The sequence below is a fragment of the Anser cygnoides genome, chromosome 5 (assembly GCF_040182565.1).
Source record: "Anser cygnoides isolate HZ-2024a breed goose chromosome 5, Taihu_goose_T2T_genome, whole genome shotgun sequence".
Lineage (NCBI taxonomy): Eukaryota > Metazoa > Chordata > Aves > Anseriformes > Anatidae > Anser > Anser cygnoides.
The window spans coordinates 45609479-45627342 of NC_089877.1; the positions used below are offsets into that span (position 1 = coordinate 45609479).

Consider the following 17864-nt stretch of genomic DNA (forward strand, 5'->3'; position numbering starts at 1 on the left):
CTTTAGAAGCTTTCCATCACTATTTTTAGGTCAGCTTTGTTTGTTGTTTTGATTCATTCCCTATTGGCAGTTATTCCATTAGATCATACCAGAAGACATATGTATATATGTGTGTGTTGTGTACTACTTGTGTTTTATATTAGATTCTTCTAGTTAACATGAACTGAAAGTTAGGGAGGGCACATTAACTGTCAACGTTTTGACAAGAATGAATGCTTTGTGAGAGGATTAGAAAATATAGTTGCACAAATACATTGTAGGTGCATGAAAAATGTAGAAAGAGAGTGAATCTGAGACAGTGGTCCCCTCCTCCCTGCCAAAATAGGCAGTCACCCCACTTTCCCACAGAAAAGGATGCAGAAAGGGATCTTTTTTCCATTGTCAGATGAGAAAATTACAAGCACAAAAATGTGAGATGGAGCAATTTTCAAGTCTTTGAGTCTTTTTTCTTTTTTGTTCTGCAGAATTGCAACATTCGTCTTATTAAAAAGAATGTCCAAAGCCCTTTGTATCACCTGTGCACTGCCTCTTCTTTTACCTTAGTCTGACAGAAAAGTGCCTTGAGCTGTAACAGCAGTGGTATGAACTTACCTGAATACATGAAGGCCAAAGTATATCTAATATAGTGCTCCAAGCTAGCTGGCTCCGGTAGGGTGGTTATTCTAGCACAGCAGCACAGAGCCTGAAGTAGGTAAGTTTCTGCTCTTTCCTGACGGATGAGGCCAGTCTTTGCTGAGCTCCATGCCTATCTGATAGTTTACCACAGTATCAAAGTTAAAGCCAACTGGAGTTATTTTGTGAGAAATGCCAGGCTCTATCGGATCTGCACATTTGGAACATGTGTGTCTTAGTAAACTTATTTTCAGTTTCTCTGTTTTCTGTTGTTTTGCATGAATCTTCTCTCCCTACTTAATAAGTGTGCCTTGGGCAACAACCAATTTCCTTTCAGAAATTTTGCAGTCTGCTTCTGGAAAAGGCAATTGTGTTGATGCAGCGTAAGTCTTTGAGGTCGCAGAGAAAATTGCCAAGTTCTTTCATGGCCCATTGGCTTCAGTAAGGATCAGTGAGCCTGACCTCATAGGACTGCAAGAAAAAAAAAATCAATCTAAATATTTCTCCATTTCTTCTTGATCAGTTTCCTAGAGTCCTGGGACATAACCCCCAGTAGCTTTATTTTATTTTATTTTATTTTATTTTATTTTATTTTATTTTATTTTATTTTATTTTATTTTATTTTATTTTATTTTATTTTATTTTATTTTATTTTATTTTATTTTATTTTATTTATTTATTTTTAAAGTTATAATAACATAAATCCTTCTAAGCTGCAGCTTGGTATGAATGGAATGGGATGTTCATACGAACTACAGTGAATATGCATCACATTACCTGCATCATGCCTGGTGTTTTTGGAGCTGAATGAGAAGTCTTGAAATCAAATTACATTTAGAAAATCAGCTACATGATTCTTTCACACTTGCACCTGCCTTCTAAAAAGATAAATCTTATTTAGAGAAGAGATGTTTTATATATATCTGGGTTAAGCTTTTGAGATGCTATCTCAGAAAATGAGAAATTGAATTTCAACGGGTAGAGGAAAGGGACAAAGCAGATAGGACAAAAAGGATCAATTCTACGTGTTTTATTCATCACTGTCCACTAAATTCTTCTACCACTGCCTACTTTTCTCCTGTGCTTTAAAGGAAAGTTGGAGAAATAAGTGAAACAAACAAACAAACAACAACAAAAAACCATGACTAACTTCACAGTAAAATCCTGTGGTGGCAAGTTCACATCACTTGTGAAGTATACAGAAAGAACAGATCTTTTTGTGGTAAGGTTTGTGTAGAAATAACCCCAGACCTGTATATCTCAAGACAGTACTTGCAAAAGTTTGTAGTTCTGCTAAAAGGTTAGCTTCTGTAGCTAAGCAGTAGCAGCACCAGCATCTGACTTGTCTGATCAGTCTGTGTTATCACTGCGACCTCTGAATACTTAAGCCAGCGCTTGAACTGATGCCGGTTAGAGGGAGATAGTTGTCTGGATAATTGCAAATAGCAAACATCTGTAAAAGTGGTGTGATCTTTGTGGACAGTTTGAATATTGGAAGAGCTATATACGGGGACTAAATTGTTTATTGTGAATTGCTCTCCCATCTCCTCTAGCGAGTGATTTCATTTATCAGCGTTCAGTGCCCTCTCAGATAAAACGGGCTGGCTCTGTGCTGTTGCCTCAATTCCATTCACATGCTATCAAGTTTAACACCAGCATACATCTTCCTCTCCTTGGAAAATATGAGGATGGGCAGTACTTCATTATTACATTCTTTCTCTTTCCTCCTCTTAGTTTAAGTAAAGCTACCCACACAGCACAGAGATCGTGCTTTTTTGTACTGTAATTGAAAGTATCAGTTGCAGCCTTTCTTCTAAAGAATTATATCAAGAAAATTATTTTCTAGCCTTTTCTTGAGTAATACCGGTCACCACAGGAACTTATTTTGTTTATTTATTTATTTATTTATTTACATAAGGAAATTTCACAGGCTACTGATAAGAGTAGGAATGTTTAAAATCACATTTAATTTCTGAAAATAAGTGTCACATTGCTATATTCTCCTGAAGCAATCACTCTGCACTGTCACACCACGTTACATGGTTTTGCAAAGATGAACAGATCAGAAGGCAAGGGCTGTTCAAAGATTAATCTCATAGATCCAATAGACCCATAAAGTGCTCATGGGCTGGAAGGGAGTAAGGATTATGTGGACAGCAATGGCTAGGTATACACTTTCACTTCTGAATTTGAACAGATGATTACAAATATATAAAACCTGCATCATCTAAGTAATCTGCTCTCAGTCTAGTTATCAGCAAATGTTTGAGAGGTTTGGGCAGATGGGGTTCATACTTGGTTGAAAGAGGTCAGAGTGTCTATTATTTGTAGTAATCTTGTGTAAGTATTGACTTGAATGGAGAACATACAGCATGATTTATTCTAGTGGGGCTTTGGCATAAACGTAAGGGAGAATGTGCTCCTGTATGCTTTGCTGAATCAGGGCCAATAGAAAACGTTACTAATGATTGAAAAGTCATCAAAGACAAAAATAGTTCTGTTAATTTGAATCTTTTCATATATACTTATTACACTCATGTGTTATATCTAAATGGTAACACAGTAGTGAAAGTCTGAGAAATCAGGTGCTTAACTTCTCACAGGGGGATCAGGAAAATTCATTATACTTACTGTGGAGTGTCTGGAGAATATAATTCTCCAGACTTTCCTTTGATCTGATCAAAATTTGATCTGTGGAGTGCTGAATCCCAAATGGATGGTAAAATGTGTTAGACTGTGGTATAGTCTCCCAAAGGGGGAGGAGGAGGGAGAAGCTTTGTCCAGCGGGATGCTTACAACTGTGCTGTGAAACTGCTGAAGAATTAAGTTCTTAAATCATGGATTCTTCTGTAACGCAGACACAAGGAAGTAATCCTGAACCTGGCACCAAAGGTTCCCAGAAGAGCAGGGGGAGAAGCCCAGACTTTCTTCAATTGAAAATATATTGTTTTTATTGGCATAATTCAAAAAGGCTTCAATTTCTTCTTTCTTCTTTTGTGGGGAAGGAAAGAAGGGAGTGGGCTCTCCACACCAAAGACCAGGCTTTGTTGGTCCAATTGAATTTCCTTCTTAGGGTGTTTGACCACGCTGAGATGGAAACAGTGAATGAAATCTCTTGTGTGAGATGTTTGCGTAGTTATCAGAGATGCTACCTGGGAGAAGCCTGTTATCTTCAAACCACTAGCTCGGGAATATGAATGCTCTACCACTGGTTGGGGAAAAAAATCTTTGAAGTGAAATATTTGTCTCCAAATGGGATGCATTTCAAGAGCAGTTCTTTTCAGTTCTTTTAGGTTCTCTCCAGTGTCTTACTCTGTAAAGTACTTTCATGAGGGATCAAAAGGTTTGCTAGGCTTTCCCTTCTAACTTGTAGTCGAGAATGCAAACGTTTTAGGGTGATACAGATATTGAGCTCAAGATCAGAGTTAAAATTGATCATGATAATTGGGGTAAATGACCAGACTCAATACAAAAAATACAATAAACATAGAAATTAAGCCCTTTTTCATGTGTTCCTTTGCCTTTGAGCTTACTGACTAGCTCTGACTTTCCAGGTCTGTCATGTGGCTTCGTATAGAGCATTGATGTTGTGCCACAGCATTTTCTTAGCCCATCCAGCCGGTATTCCACTCTCTAGTCTGTTCTCTACTAAGCAAAAAGGAATAATTTCTATTCTGTTTTCCATTTTGATGGATGTGACGAACATGGGGAGCCCTGTAGGGAAGGAGTTGTCAAATGTACAAATACAAAGTGGGAATTAACTGGTCAGAAGATAGATCAGATAAAGGAGTTGGGAAAAATGGCAAAAATATTTAGTCCAGGACTAAATATTGCTCACCATTTAAATAAGTTTGTTAATCTTTATAATACAGAGATCCCAGAGTAATTTGCAGGGGATTTCTAGATAGCTCACAAGGTTATTATCCACCATTAGTGCTTACTCTACTTGCTCTCATTTTTTATTTTTATTTTTTTTGTAGGATGTGCAGGCTTTCCTCTTTACCTGTTGGCATGGGAGGCCTGTGCAAATGTAGTCATCGCAGTGTATTCATCTCAGGGTGCTTGGAGTAATGCCATCCAGGGAAGAGCACTTGTCTTCAAAGACTGTATTTCTTGTCTCTGATTCCTTAGTCCAAAAAAAATGAAGCAGCATGACTGCTTTAGGAAGGGTTATGCCTTCATGTGGCACCTAGTAGTCAGTCTGCCTCCCTGATGTCTATCTGCGAGGTGCAGACATAATTCAGGAGAATAACAAAGACCCTTAATTTCCTGTCCCTGGATAGGAAAAGCTGCACAAGTTGCATAGAGTTGCTTGCTGGGATTTCAGTTAAGGTGAATAACTCTTTAACTTGAACTTCTCTTTATCAACCAGATACAAAGAATTGTCTGATAAAATACAATTAACTAGCCCCCAGAAAAAAAATAAAAAAAGAAAAAAAGACTTTTTATGACAGAATATATTGAAGACATCTGCGAAGCGGGACACTGCCAGCCCCCGGGCCATATGCTTCATGTCCCTGGCATATGCACAACTAAGCACAACAGCACTGAGCATATTGGGAGAGGTATGGATGCCTCTCCACCATCTCCTCCCACTCCTCAGAGGAACAGAGCAGAAAAAAACTTCTTTTGCTTTAAGCAGAAGAAATTCACCAGCCCTTAGGCAAGAATGTAATCAAGAGAGAATCAGGACAGCTCTGTGTCTGTCCAGCTCTGGCTAACATCAGTGTCCTTTTTAATGAGCTGCAACTCGGAATATGCCTTTCATTTCATTTAGTGTTAGAAAGGGTTAGGGTGGCACAATTTGCCATCTCTTAACTCCATGTATGCCATTTCAAAACTGGAGAGTATATCAGAGAGGTTGTTATCTAAGATGTACTATTTTCTGCTTCTCTTAAATGAGGCTTTGGCCGTGTTTCTCATAGGCATCAGTTCTATTTTTACATTTTAAAACAAATGATGAACTTCTAGGTCTATGTATTTGCCTCTATCTTATCAAAAATAAGAAAATTCTCAACATTTGGAGAGTGAGTCAAGTGAAAAATATGGGAGAAGCAGTTCTCTAAGTTTGCTTGCAGTTCATTAGATTTTTTTCAAGGAAGTGCGATTTCTTCCATGCACATGGTTGCTTAGACAGTCTTACTGTATCTTTTTCCTGTGCTTTCAGGATAAAGCTGACATGAGCAAATTTCTGTGTCTAACTTAATTTAGACTGTGTTGCTGCATTAAAGCAAGCCACAGGGAAGAAGGTGAATGGCAAAAGCTATTAGGATTAACAGTAAGGTGGCATTTTAAGTTGTTAGAAATACCTCCTCCTCCGAGCTGATTTTAAATTGGGTCAACAGATTTATCCATTGCTGAACTGAGACTAAAATTATAAATAGTGATACAGAACAGATAGAAATGTTCAGCAGCTGCTTCTGCTCTTTTTTAACCCTCCTATGGTATTATGGATAGTATAAATTTATTCACTGTGGTAGAAGTATAATATGGAGAGCATCAGATAAGAGCAACTATTTTATCACCTGTTCTGGAATCAATGTTTTATTTTTTTTTATTTTTTTATTTTAAATAAAATGTGAGTTCTCCAAGCCACTAACTCAATAATAAAGAGTTTTGGAGAATGGGAAAGCTCTGTGACAGTGTAGCATTGCCGTCAGTCCCACTATTTAAAAGTATTGTAAGGAACTATACAAAACCCAGGAGAATAGCTCCTCTCACATAAGTCTTGGCAACAGAGCAGAACAGTTTGGATGCCATCAATGAAAGGTTAGAGACAAAGAGCGTATTATTGTCAGTCAAGTTGGTTTTATGGAAATGCGTCCTGTCAAACAAAACTGTCATCACTTGACAAGATCACATCTCTGGCTGATAAAGATGGCAGAATAAATATAGTGTACTTGAATTTCTCAAAGGCATTTGTCTTAGCACTCTAACATCTTGATTGGGGGAAAAAAAATCATAAAACTTGGAACTAAGAGGTTATGTACTAGATGGCTTAAAATCTGTCGTCTTGGCAGTTCTAAAAAAGATTGTTGGGAAGAAAGCAGGGAGCCTTTCTGACAAGATCTCAGGAACCTATTTGCTTCTATATTCAGCATTTTAACGGTGTTCTGAAACGTAAATAATTTAGTGGCAAATAATACAATTAGCGCACTACTTATTACTGAAGAAGCTAGACTACTGCTGCATTATTACAGAATAATTCGAATTTACTAAATTTCACGATTGAAAATTTTATACAGACAAGTACAGCATAGTACACATAGGATTAGAACATGCTGGCTATACCTAATCAAACTTTCCAAGAAACTCCTGGAAAGGAATAACTTAGCGAAGGATTTAAAGTAGATAACCATCTTAATATCAGTCTTTATTAAAGTGATGTGCCAAAAGTATCTGATAGGAACAACGGAACTTTGAAAGGGGAGATAGCAGGTAAACAATAGCAGCAGAAGAAATTAGTCTCTCTTCTGTATACAGCACTAGTAAGATTTCTGCAATCCTATGACCAGCTCTGGAATTTCTACTGCAAGAAATACATGGTAATATTGGAGAAGGTCCAGAGAAGGACACAGAAATGATCTTTAGCTGGAAATGAGCATAAATACACTGATGTATTCCATCTTTCTTGAAGGAAAGTCTGCAAGTTGACTTAGGATAGCTTAATTTGGAATAAAAGATGCCTTAGTAGGGGGGAATTATCTGTCTTCTAATAATACAATGAAATAGGCCAGTTTAATCTAAAAAAGATGCAATGTTTAAGTGAGAAGATACTTTCAGATATTTAACTAGTGAATGTGGTGGACTCGCCATCACTTAGAAGTTTTTAATATTTTATCTTGCTAAAGAGCATGCTTTACCATTACTAGAAAGGTGTACTAAAACTGAAAGAAATCAAGCTGAATGGATCTTGCAAGTTGGAAAACCTGCGAAGACCTGGGGAAGCATGCTGGTTTAGTTGAGTAGGTCAAGGCTTTGTCTGGTGGCAACCTTCTAAATAGTTCCGAGGAAGAGGATTAGGGAAAATGAAAAGCTGCATTTTGGAGAAAGGAAGATGAAACTGAAGCAGCAGGGAGGGAGGAAGAGAATTGGTGAGATGGAAAAAAATCTAACTGGCTGGAGAAAAGGATAAGAAGAAAAGATGCTAGAGAATGACCTCTCCAAGTTTGCCCCAGTTTTAGCATGTACATATTTCATGCCTGTTAGTTACGCTTTGCTTACTGCTATACGTAGGACTTTTCAAAATGGAGAAGAATAAAATGCTTCATGTGGGAGCAAGACTTCACTTAAGTTGCCACATGTGATACATTGGTCATTTCAGTAACTTGCCTTTGGTGCACATGGGACAAAGGAGAGCCTTGTTTGCCAAAGATAAGAACCCAGGGCTCACTGCTTTAACCCTCTTTATTCCTGCACTAGTGAGCATATCTTCCGGAGACTCATGAATTTCCGGACACTGCTTTTATGGTGGGACTCTCTGCATCTGAGAGCTAGCCTCATGCAAAAATCTTCAGCTGCAATTGTAGCAGTAGCTGTTTGTATTTCTTCTCATTTTTTATTTCTACTATTGCAATGAGAAGTATGTAATATGTAAAAGATTTAGCAGAAATTTTGGAGTCCAGGGCAGCCCCATGGATAGCTCACATAGCTCCTTTTCTAAGATTCTCTTTAAACCACAGCTCTGGTTGGCCATGGTTTAAAACAAACAAACAAAAAGCCCCAAACCACAAGCAAAAACCAAACAACAACAACAAAAAACAAAACTACCCATCCATTTTGTTTCTTGGGAATCTCATCAGCTAATTAACACTATGCCTAATTAGCAGAGCAAATTGCACCAGTGGCTACAAGAAGACTTGATGGAGGTGTGTTTACATGGCATGCCTAGCACATGCCTTTTTGTGTACAAAATTTTTAAAAGATGTGAGAGTTGTTCTGTATCAATGGTGGGGTGGGTGGATAGGTTGCAAGTGCGCACTCCTTCAAGAAAGGTTTGTCAGTTTGTATATTTCATTTATCCTTGAGTAGCTAGAACTTGTTAGAAGAAGAAACTTGAAAGACGGATCAAAATTGCATTCATATGCATGAAAGGCTTTTGAAGCAGAGTTTTTTTTTTTTTTTTCCTAAGTTAAACCATAAAGGTTCTAACAGAGAAAGAGGAAAGCACTTTTCTTCCACGGAACTCTCCTTGTCTACTAAGATTGTTTGTGCTTTTGTAACCAGCTGCAAGCTGATGCCTGCTGTTCTGGACTGAATTGAAGTGTGCTAGGCTTTTCTTCTAATTTGAATACCTTCATGTTTTAGCAAAGGCATGTGTGGCAGGCAAAACAGTACATCTCAGGGAAATGACCAAAGGAGGTGATAGCTGCTGTGTTTCAATTCTTCACCTAATAGGTGAATGGCAAAGCCATAACCATCCTCTGGAAAAAAAAAAAAAAGAGAAAAAAAAAGTCATCTGCTGATGAAAGCATCCACATAGGGCCTTTATCTGAGAGATGTCCAGGCATAAGGCTTTATTGCAACACAGGAACTGTTGCAAACAGTTTCCAAGTGCAGTTAGTTCTTGGCTTGCTTTTATGTCCACATGCAAGGTCACAAAATCCCAGGAAACTTGCTTGGAAGGGACCTTTGAGGGTAATTGCATCCAGCCTCCCACTGGGATTAGGACTGTTGCTACTGCTAGACCAGGCCAGCTGCGATTTTGTCTAAATGTAGCTCAAATTCCACCATTTTGCTGGATTACCTCCTTGATGCTGCACTATCCTAGCAAAGCAGCTGCTCCTAATGCTCACTGTACTTCTCAAGCTGCAAGTTGTTCCTTGCTAAGTTGCTGAACTTAAAATGTGTTCCTTGCTGTCTTTTCAGCAGCAGGAGAGCAAAAATCTCCTTCCACTGCCTCTCCAAGCACTGCCTTCTCAGATGGCTATTTATGAGCATTAATGGGCTGTTAAGTCTCCGTGGTCCATTCGTTTTGCAGGCAAGTCTTCTGGGAATGACAACAACGTGGCCAATTTTCAGTGTTAAACAATTATATAATATCTATAGGCATCAATTTGACAGGAGATTACTATTAAGAGAAATGGCTGTAATATTCTTGCCATAATCGAGCCATTGTGCCTCCACTGTTAATTTAGCTCATTTCGTGTTAGACATTCACTGAACTGGCTAAGATAACTTCAGACACTTGATCACTGCAGTGTTATTAAATAGTTGCATACTAATGCGCTCAGATGACTTGTAAGCCTCATGTGATCAGAGGCTGGCTGAGCCATCGGAGCAGGTTAAAAGGAAAAGACAGTTCTCTCTTGCCTGCTATAGCTAGTTTTTATTAAAATAAACGAAGCATTTTTTTAATTTGTGGTGCAGCGGTACTAGGTTGTCAGCTCTGGGATTGATGTTCCTTGCTTCTGGCCACAGTGGAAATCGAGTCCAAGTATATGTTCTTCCCAAGGAGTCTGTGTATGTGTGTTTGTTTTGGGATGGGGTGTGGGGTGGGGTGGGATATAGGATGGTGGTAGTAGGGGAGAGGGTGACAGGAGTTGCAAAGGGAGTACTTATGGAGTATTTCTAAGCCTAGATGTTAAAGACTCACATTTCTGCTCTGGGAAGAACATAATGCTAATTAAAAAGTAACACAGGATTTTTAAAATTCTTTTTTCTTCTGTTTACTTCCAGTTTCATTTTGCATTCACTTTTTACCAAAAAAGAAAAACACCTTACTTCCTGAGCATAAGCACTTGAGCTCTGCTCTTTTTTGTGTCAGTCCACACTTAGCATGAATGTGATGCAGAACAGTTCTAGCAGCCATCCTCCTCCTGATAAATCCATTTCCAGTGCAAATAGTGCCTATACACTTTGCATACCTTCTAAGCAGCTGCTATTCCCATACAGTACGCCAGCATATTCCTTTTAGTCGCTGATTGACGGCCTCCCCAGGTTGCTTTAATGTGGCTGGTAAGCAGAGGCGGGTATGAAGTACCTTCTTTTTCTATTTGACAAGCAAGAAATCTTGACCATTTCAGGTCGTTAAATATTCCATGGCACTTCTCCACGGAGGGAGTTGTTTTTTCAGCCCAGGTGTTCTCCAAATGTCTTGCCAGACTTCTCTTGTGATTTCAAATTAATATAGCATTTTTTTGACATACTAAAGTGTAATTTAATACAGCTCAACTGCAAAATGCAGTGTCTCAGAGATGGCTGAATTTCAATATTAAGTGAGCCTCTCACTGGTGCTTATATAACTTACAAAGCATGCTTAGATCTCTAGGGAAAGAGAATCATTAAAAACAGGGACTTTTGCTATTATTGCTATTCCTAAAAGTAATAATTACCTCTTTCTTTCTGGGAATTTTGTATGGCTTTTTGCCTGTGGGAGCTGTCCCTGTCTTGAGGTTTTTCCAGTGGCCTTTAAACTTTAATCTGGAGCCTTAGTAAACCTTTTAGGTACAGGCTGAGACAGATTTTGTTACTAAAGTAAGCCCTCCGCTGATGGAGCTGTGTGTTCGATTCTTGGCAGAGCTGCGGAAGCACTTGGCTTGGTTCACTCGCTGTTCATCTTTTTCATGTAGTCTTGTGGGAGATGTTGATAATTCTCAACTGCAGATTAAAGGAAAGAGGAGCACAGCGGATTTCAAAAATACTGCAGAAATTATTCTATTTGGTTAAAAAACCCTTTGGTTTGAGACGGTTTTTAAACACGGTGCAGTTCCTTTTAGGAGGGGGATTAAAAGATAATGTAGTCAGGCTTTCGGTGAGGTCGGTGAGATACATGTCTGCACACAGTTAAAAATGCATCTTATAAGAAATCACTTGACTGTTAGCATTTGGTTTGTACAGGGAGGCTGTCAAAATGAAGGAAATGCTATACCAGCGACTGTAGCACCAGCTTATCTTCTGTTGTTTTGTTGCACTTATGCGTTAGTCTTTAATTACTTTTTGAATGTACTGGGTGCCTGTCGGCAACCGGAAACGAAGCAGGCAGCAAACTAGTTTTGCTTCGTTATGTGATGGGCTGAAATTAGCAAAGCTCTCCTGATGTCAGTGGATTTATGTGAACTTACATCTGCCAAGGACTTGCATGCTTTCAGGTCAGTGTGTCCTGGGCCCAATGCATTTCTGCCTCACAAATATTTCTTAAATCATTGCAACTTGTGCCAAATTCTGGGCATCTAAATATGAACGTTTATCTCAGAGTAGATTCCGCCTGTTCCCTAGAAGCTGGGCTCTCTCAGGAGGCAGCAAGAGCAATGTCATTTGAGGTGTAGCTGAAAACTGTCTCGCTAATTCTGGTATGCCTGTCTCTGGACAGTGTGAGGTGATTAACCTTCTAATTTAGGCACCTAAAACCAGATGACGTGAAATCTGTATCGTAGCATATGTCCTTCGCTTTTGTGGCTGTTCTCTGAAGTGGAGCACATGCTGCCAGCATGGTTGATTTTGGCATCTCTCAAAACACCCTGCAGTATCTGAATCTGCCTTGGATGTTAATGCTCCCACGTGCTGCAGCCTGCTGCTGATGCGCTGCTAGGACGCAAACATGCTCCTGCCAAGCAGTGCTAATCGAGCAGTGTCCCTGTAGGACGTCAGAGTGGCACATCACATCGTCACAATGGCACATCACATCGTCACTGGCTGTGGTCCTCTGGCACAATCCTAGGCAGGACCTTGTGGTGAGGTGCTACAATGTCACCATCAGATGCTCCTGCAGCCATCTCGTAAGAACTGAACTGTGCAGCAATTAGTAACAAGGAAGTTTGACACCAACCGATGAGGTTTTTATATTGTGAGGCTCACTCACCACCTTCCACCATATTGCTGAAGCTGCGGTTAATCATCTTGTGTGCCTCGTGCAACTAGGCCATGATCCCAAATGAAGCTTATGTATAACAAAGAGTAAGAAGGGAATAACAGTACCCATGATTTATGTCTTCCTTTCATTTGAAGCCCTGTAATTTCTGTAGAGAAACATTTAATACTCTTAAAATAGTTTTGGATCTGGGAGACAGCAGAAGAATAAAATCCAACTGCAGCAACCTCCCTGAAAATTAATTTTGTTTCATTTTAGGAGCAGTGTTGGTGCCCAGGTGGGTGGAGGAGGAACCTGGCATGTAGAAACGTGCTAGATTCATGACAGGGGACAGGTTATAATGGAAAGTCCAAAAGGCTGCACGCTGTATCAAGTAATGAGAAGAAAAGTGCTTTCTGCCTCTGTATGCATTATTAAGAATAATAACCATCTGGTGGGTGGAGAACTGGAAAAAACTTTACTTAGTGACTCTCTGCCTTTAGTACTTCATAACAAATCTTAAGGCTGAAATATTTGAAGTTAAATGAGTAGCATAAAATAGCTGGAAATCGTTTCAGCCTGGTGGTAAGTGCCCAGTTAATTTCACAGTGGAATTACGGATGGTTTGTCAGTGCTTTTTATCACTAGCATACATTCTTGTACTAAAAAATGAGGACTTTATCTTGCATTACCTGGCTGAAGGATTTCGGAGTATGAAATCTGTCCGAAGGGCAAGGGTGGGATGCCCTGCTCCAAGAATAATGGACGTCAGGGACTGCAGGTAGCATAGGGGCAGAGGGCACTTAAGACCAGAGAAACTTAAGGTTCATCTGTCCTGTTCATTGTGCTGCAGGGAAAGGAGCAGCTTTCACTGCAGGACTGCATTGGTAAGTAAATGAATTATACTCAGCTGGAAATTCTTGGAAGAATAGCTGATGTTTCCAGTATTTGCCCATGCTTTAGATCCATATCTGGATTTTGTATTGTCTTCTCCATAACCACCAAGTTTAAGGTTACTTGGATTTAAACTGTTAAGTAGAGGAGCTTATTGAGGAATTCAGGAGCAGGTTGATTTTGGTATAAGTCTGGATATTAATATTAGGTCTGGATCTCGGTTCACATCTGACATCTTTTCCCAGGCCAGTTTGTTTCTCAGGCTGTGAAGGTCTTAAACAATGGACTGCCACTGCTGATTTTAGAGGACAGAATGCGTAGGTGGTGCTTGTTGCATTGTCACTGCTTCTTTCCCACTGAGTATTGGCATCCTCCCTTCCCAAATCTCCTATGCACTTGCTGTTAGATGCAAAACTCTTCCTCCCTCCCTTCTGGTGAGCACTTAAACTTCTACCACGTTCCACAGAGTGGGACTGGAGGGTAAAGTTATCCATTCATTAATCACACAGTTGATGTGACATATTCGACTTAAGTAAATTAATTCATGTGTCTGTCTCCTTCTAGACTGAAGTACAGCTTCATCATATTTTTGTCTTTTCTGGCCCAGTGATGCTGCTTCTTCCATTTTTTCTTTTTCTGCCTTGACAATTTTTTTTCCCGCTGTTGATGAGACGTTTGGCTTTGATAAGTTACCTTTTCTACTGTCCTAAATGTAGACATTTTAGCAGTTTCTAACTGAAGTCACAGGCAAACTTCAAGAGTTGCTAACAGTTGCAGCATCATCCATATCTCCTCATCACTGCTTTGTCCCTGCACCTACCTCTTACTCAGACAATTCTTCCTGGCTTTCTTTTCTTATGCATTGTTATACAGCTCAAGCAGGTAGCCTATGTGGTGTTCCTGCAGAGGGAATTGCAAATTTCTGAAATTTTTCCATTTCCCTCACCTACTGTAATGTGAGTTTTTGCCTGTCAGCCACCTCTCCTATTAAACAACAAGGTGCTATTCTAGGGGAGTTTGGGGATTTCAGCTGCTGCAGAATCACATATAGAGCTGGGGTCTCTGAAGTTCCTTGGACCAAACTCACAATGGGATTTTAAATTCGTATAATACATGGGACAGATAATGATTGGGACAAGTCCTGATTATGCATGTCTCTGGCCAGTTTAGAAGTGTGTTAGCTATGTTGGCTGGGCCCTGCTGTTAGAAGTGCTTGATGGTTTGTCAAAGGAAGAGTGTTATGCACAACTTGTTGGATAGATATTCTTGGTTTTCGGTACATTTTCCTCTGTGTGATCTTAAGTACTTAGCCAGAGCAGGTTGCCACTTTGTCCTCTAACTACCAAAGGAGATGCACACCCTCTGTTGTGTCACCTACTAGTTTTCTAGAATCATAGAAGAACGGCTCAGGAGAAGACCTTGCAGTAATATAATGTGTTCCCATAGTCAAATGGAGTCAAGGAGGAGGAGTAGGTCCTTTTGTTTTCAAAGACTACGATCAGGGCTCTGCCTATAGCATACTCAGAAAACCACATATGTGTGGTTATCGCCACGGGTATAGCTCCAGAGACACTTGGATCATCTCAACCTCAGTGTGTCCCAGAGAGGAGGGGCATCATGATTTACAGTGCCAGCTCCGTATGTGTAAACTGAATTATTCCCTTGCTATTATTTAAATAAAAAGGCATTTTGAAAGCATTGACCTCTGAAACTCTACTGTGCCTTTGTTGGATGTATTTACAATGGCTGAACCTTGACCTTCCAACACAGACCGTAAGAGACAGAGTGTTCTAGCCAGCCAGTTAGCATCTGCTGCAGAGAACGGCAGCACACAGCAGCATTTCTCCCAGTGCCTGCCTTCACACACAGTCTGCAGCCAGCTGCCAAAACATGAACAAGTTCCTTGGTGCCCGAGTTAATGGAAGCATACTCAGTAACATGCAAAGCAAATTTGGACTCATAGAACATAGGTGATACCATTTGATGGTGACACACTGGTTTAATAGACAGATCAATCTCATTTCCATGCCATTTATCTAAAGCCCTTGCCTGAAATTCATTGACCGGAGGCAATCAGGGGAATAAACCTTATGTTAAAAATCTCTCAAAACCTCAAAACTTCCCTGTTACCTTGGAGTTTGAATATTGAAATGACAGGATATCTTTGTCTACCCAGGAATATCCTTTCTGCTGCCTCTTCAGAGCCAGCTGTGCAGTGTTTCTGAGCTGTCTTGGGGCAGGACATTGCCCAGGGTGCTGCTGGCCAAGAATTCAGCATTGTTGGCTCTTGTGGCCCCGGTGCTACTGTTAAGGAGGAGCATTCCAGTCTGGACCCTGCTACCTTTGGGCTTCACCCTTTTTACAAGTTCTAAATTGGACTGGAATTGGCCTTTTCAGGTTAATTAAAACTACTGGCACAAGACTAGGCACCAATTTATTTTGTTTAGCCACTGGCCAAGGTTTTGTCCTTCAGCTAAGTGCGCATGACAAGAACTAGATTAACCCGACAAAGGCAAGGAGGGATACATCTGTAGTTACATGTTCCTCCTGAGCCCTGTGCACTTCTGAGCAATTTTTAGGTTCATTCACAACTGGTGTTTTACTTGCTGAAGTTAACCTCCTCCTTTCTCTGGAAAATGTTTCTATGCATATAGGTCTTCAGATAATTCAGATTACTATATCACTGTCTAGTCGTGGCTTAATTTGCAGTCTGGTGACAAGCTTTTGGGGCACGTGGCATACTGCTGGCTGGTTCTGAGTCTCCTGGTGTTTGTTTATTGGGTAGAAATGCTATTCCAGTTACACAGATATCTCCACGTTACTTTTGAATTTGCTCCTAAAATATGACTATTGGAATTGGGAATTTAGAACTCTCTTCCTTTTGCTCATTTTAGTCTCTGTTCAAATATCTTCATGACCATCTTTATCCTTCTTCCTCTGCATGTTCCCCACTTGATGGCAGTACAACAACATGTATGGAAATAGGGAGTGCAGAAAAGCTTAGTTCTGAGGGTTGCACCTCAGCAGTGGTGAAAATATGTCCTTTATGGTAACTGCTTACTTAAGCTACTATGTACCTTGTTTAAGCTGGCTACATCTGTGTAAGTTCTACCTACAAGGCCCCATCTGTGAGATTTAGGTAATATATATGTGCTATTTAGCTCAGCCTTCCAGAAACTAACCTTTTAATTGCTTGTCTGTGTTTGTAGACATAGGCATTACCTTTATACAACAAGCAAGACTCTTTAACTAATAAGATGTCCCCATGTCCCCTAATTTGTGAAAGCAATGCATCTAAACCAGCGGTTAAATTTCAGAAAAAGCTGGAAACTAATCCCTTAGAGCAAAATTGGAGAAAATGCAGAGACTAAAGCCATATCAATGACCACAGCAGATCACTTCTGCTTCTGTTTGGGAAAACTCAGTGGCACATATCCAGCTGTCAACTCAGTCTAGGGGGATCTGATGCACCTTGAAAACAATCTTGTTCTGTTTCTTCAGCTGCTTTGATCTTTTGTGCTTAATTGATACTGACAATTTCTGGAGTACATATCTGAGAGGGCAATGACCTCTTCTTCCCATTTGTCTTAGTTTAAAACTGTCCCTATGTGGGATATAAGTAATAAAGCTATTTACATACTGCTTTCTGTTCCAGCGGATCACTAGGCAATTTTCAACTTCATACACTTGGCATTAATAAAAATAAAGCTACTTCTGGCATGGATGTTAGGGCTGCATTGGCTGAAGTTATAAACGCAAATCTGGACTCTATGAAAAGTGCCGGGGATCTTTTATGGATTAAGAAAGAAGACGAAGCCTCTCATCTGAGGCTTTTTTACAGAAATGGTTCTTGCTGTAGAGCATGTTGTATAGAACTGCCTACAGCTGCCTTAGAAGGGTGAAAGGTTGAGGCAGCTCTGTGAGTATTTGACACTGAGTCCAGGAATCTAATTTTGTCAAGCCTGATGATGAGACTCTTAAATCATCCCCTCTGGCCTTTTAATTAAAGCAATCGGGCACAAGACTGGCAGCAGAACCACTGATGGAGAGCATTTCCAGCTGAGACTGAAAATTTAAGAGAAAAAGATGGTGTAGAGCATGGGAGAAACAACTCTATCTTTCTTGTGATCTTGTGATGGTAAGGAGGTAGGTTGGGTGAGAAGTGACGTTAGGGTGAGGATTCTCAAGAAATGGAAATGTTATTCTAAGAATAATCTGCAAGAGTGAAAGGTTGTCCTGCGTTCACTTTTTTCCTTCACTTTGCCTAGCTTTTCCCACTTTCCTGTCCTTCATTCTTAGATAGGCCTCCCTTCAAATCAGGATCTGATGAAGTTGGTGAAGCTGTAAACAAACAAAAAAACCAAACAAATAGAGTTGCTTACAGGACAGTACAAAGGAGAAGATTCAGCTGTTTGAAGGGAGAAGGTGTGATGACACTCGCTAATGGAGTGTCTCCTGAGGATTTGTAAGGTATAAGGTATGTATTCAGTTGGGTAAGCAGGTGGGTTTTGAAAAGCTCCAGCTTTAAAAATGTCAGGGACAAGAGCTATTCAGTGGATAGCTCTTATTT

General features: G+C 39.9%; 1 long non-coding RNA gene across 1 annotated transcript; it reads left to right on the forward strand.

Moving 5' to 3' along the window:
• The first annotated feature begins 10538 nt into the window (after nt 1-10538).
• LOC106044553 (uncharacterized) lies at nt 10539-12812 on the forward strand. Its single transcript, XR_001212339.3, has 2 exons — nt 10539-12329; nt 12680-12812. It is a non-coding gene; the product is annotated as an uncharacterized lncRNA (long non-coding RNA).
• Nucleotides 12813-17864: the final 5052 nt, after the last annotated feature.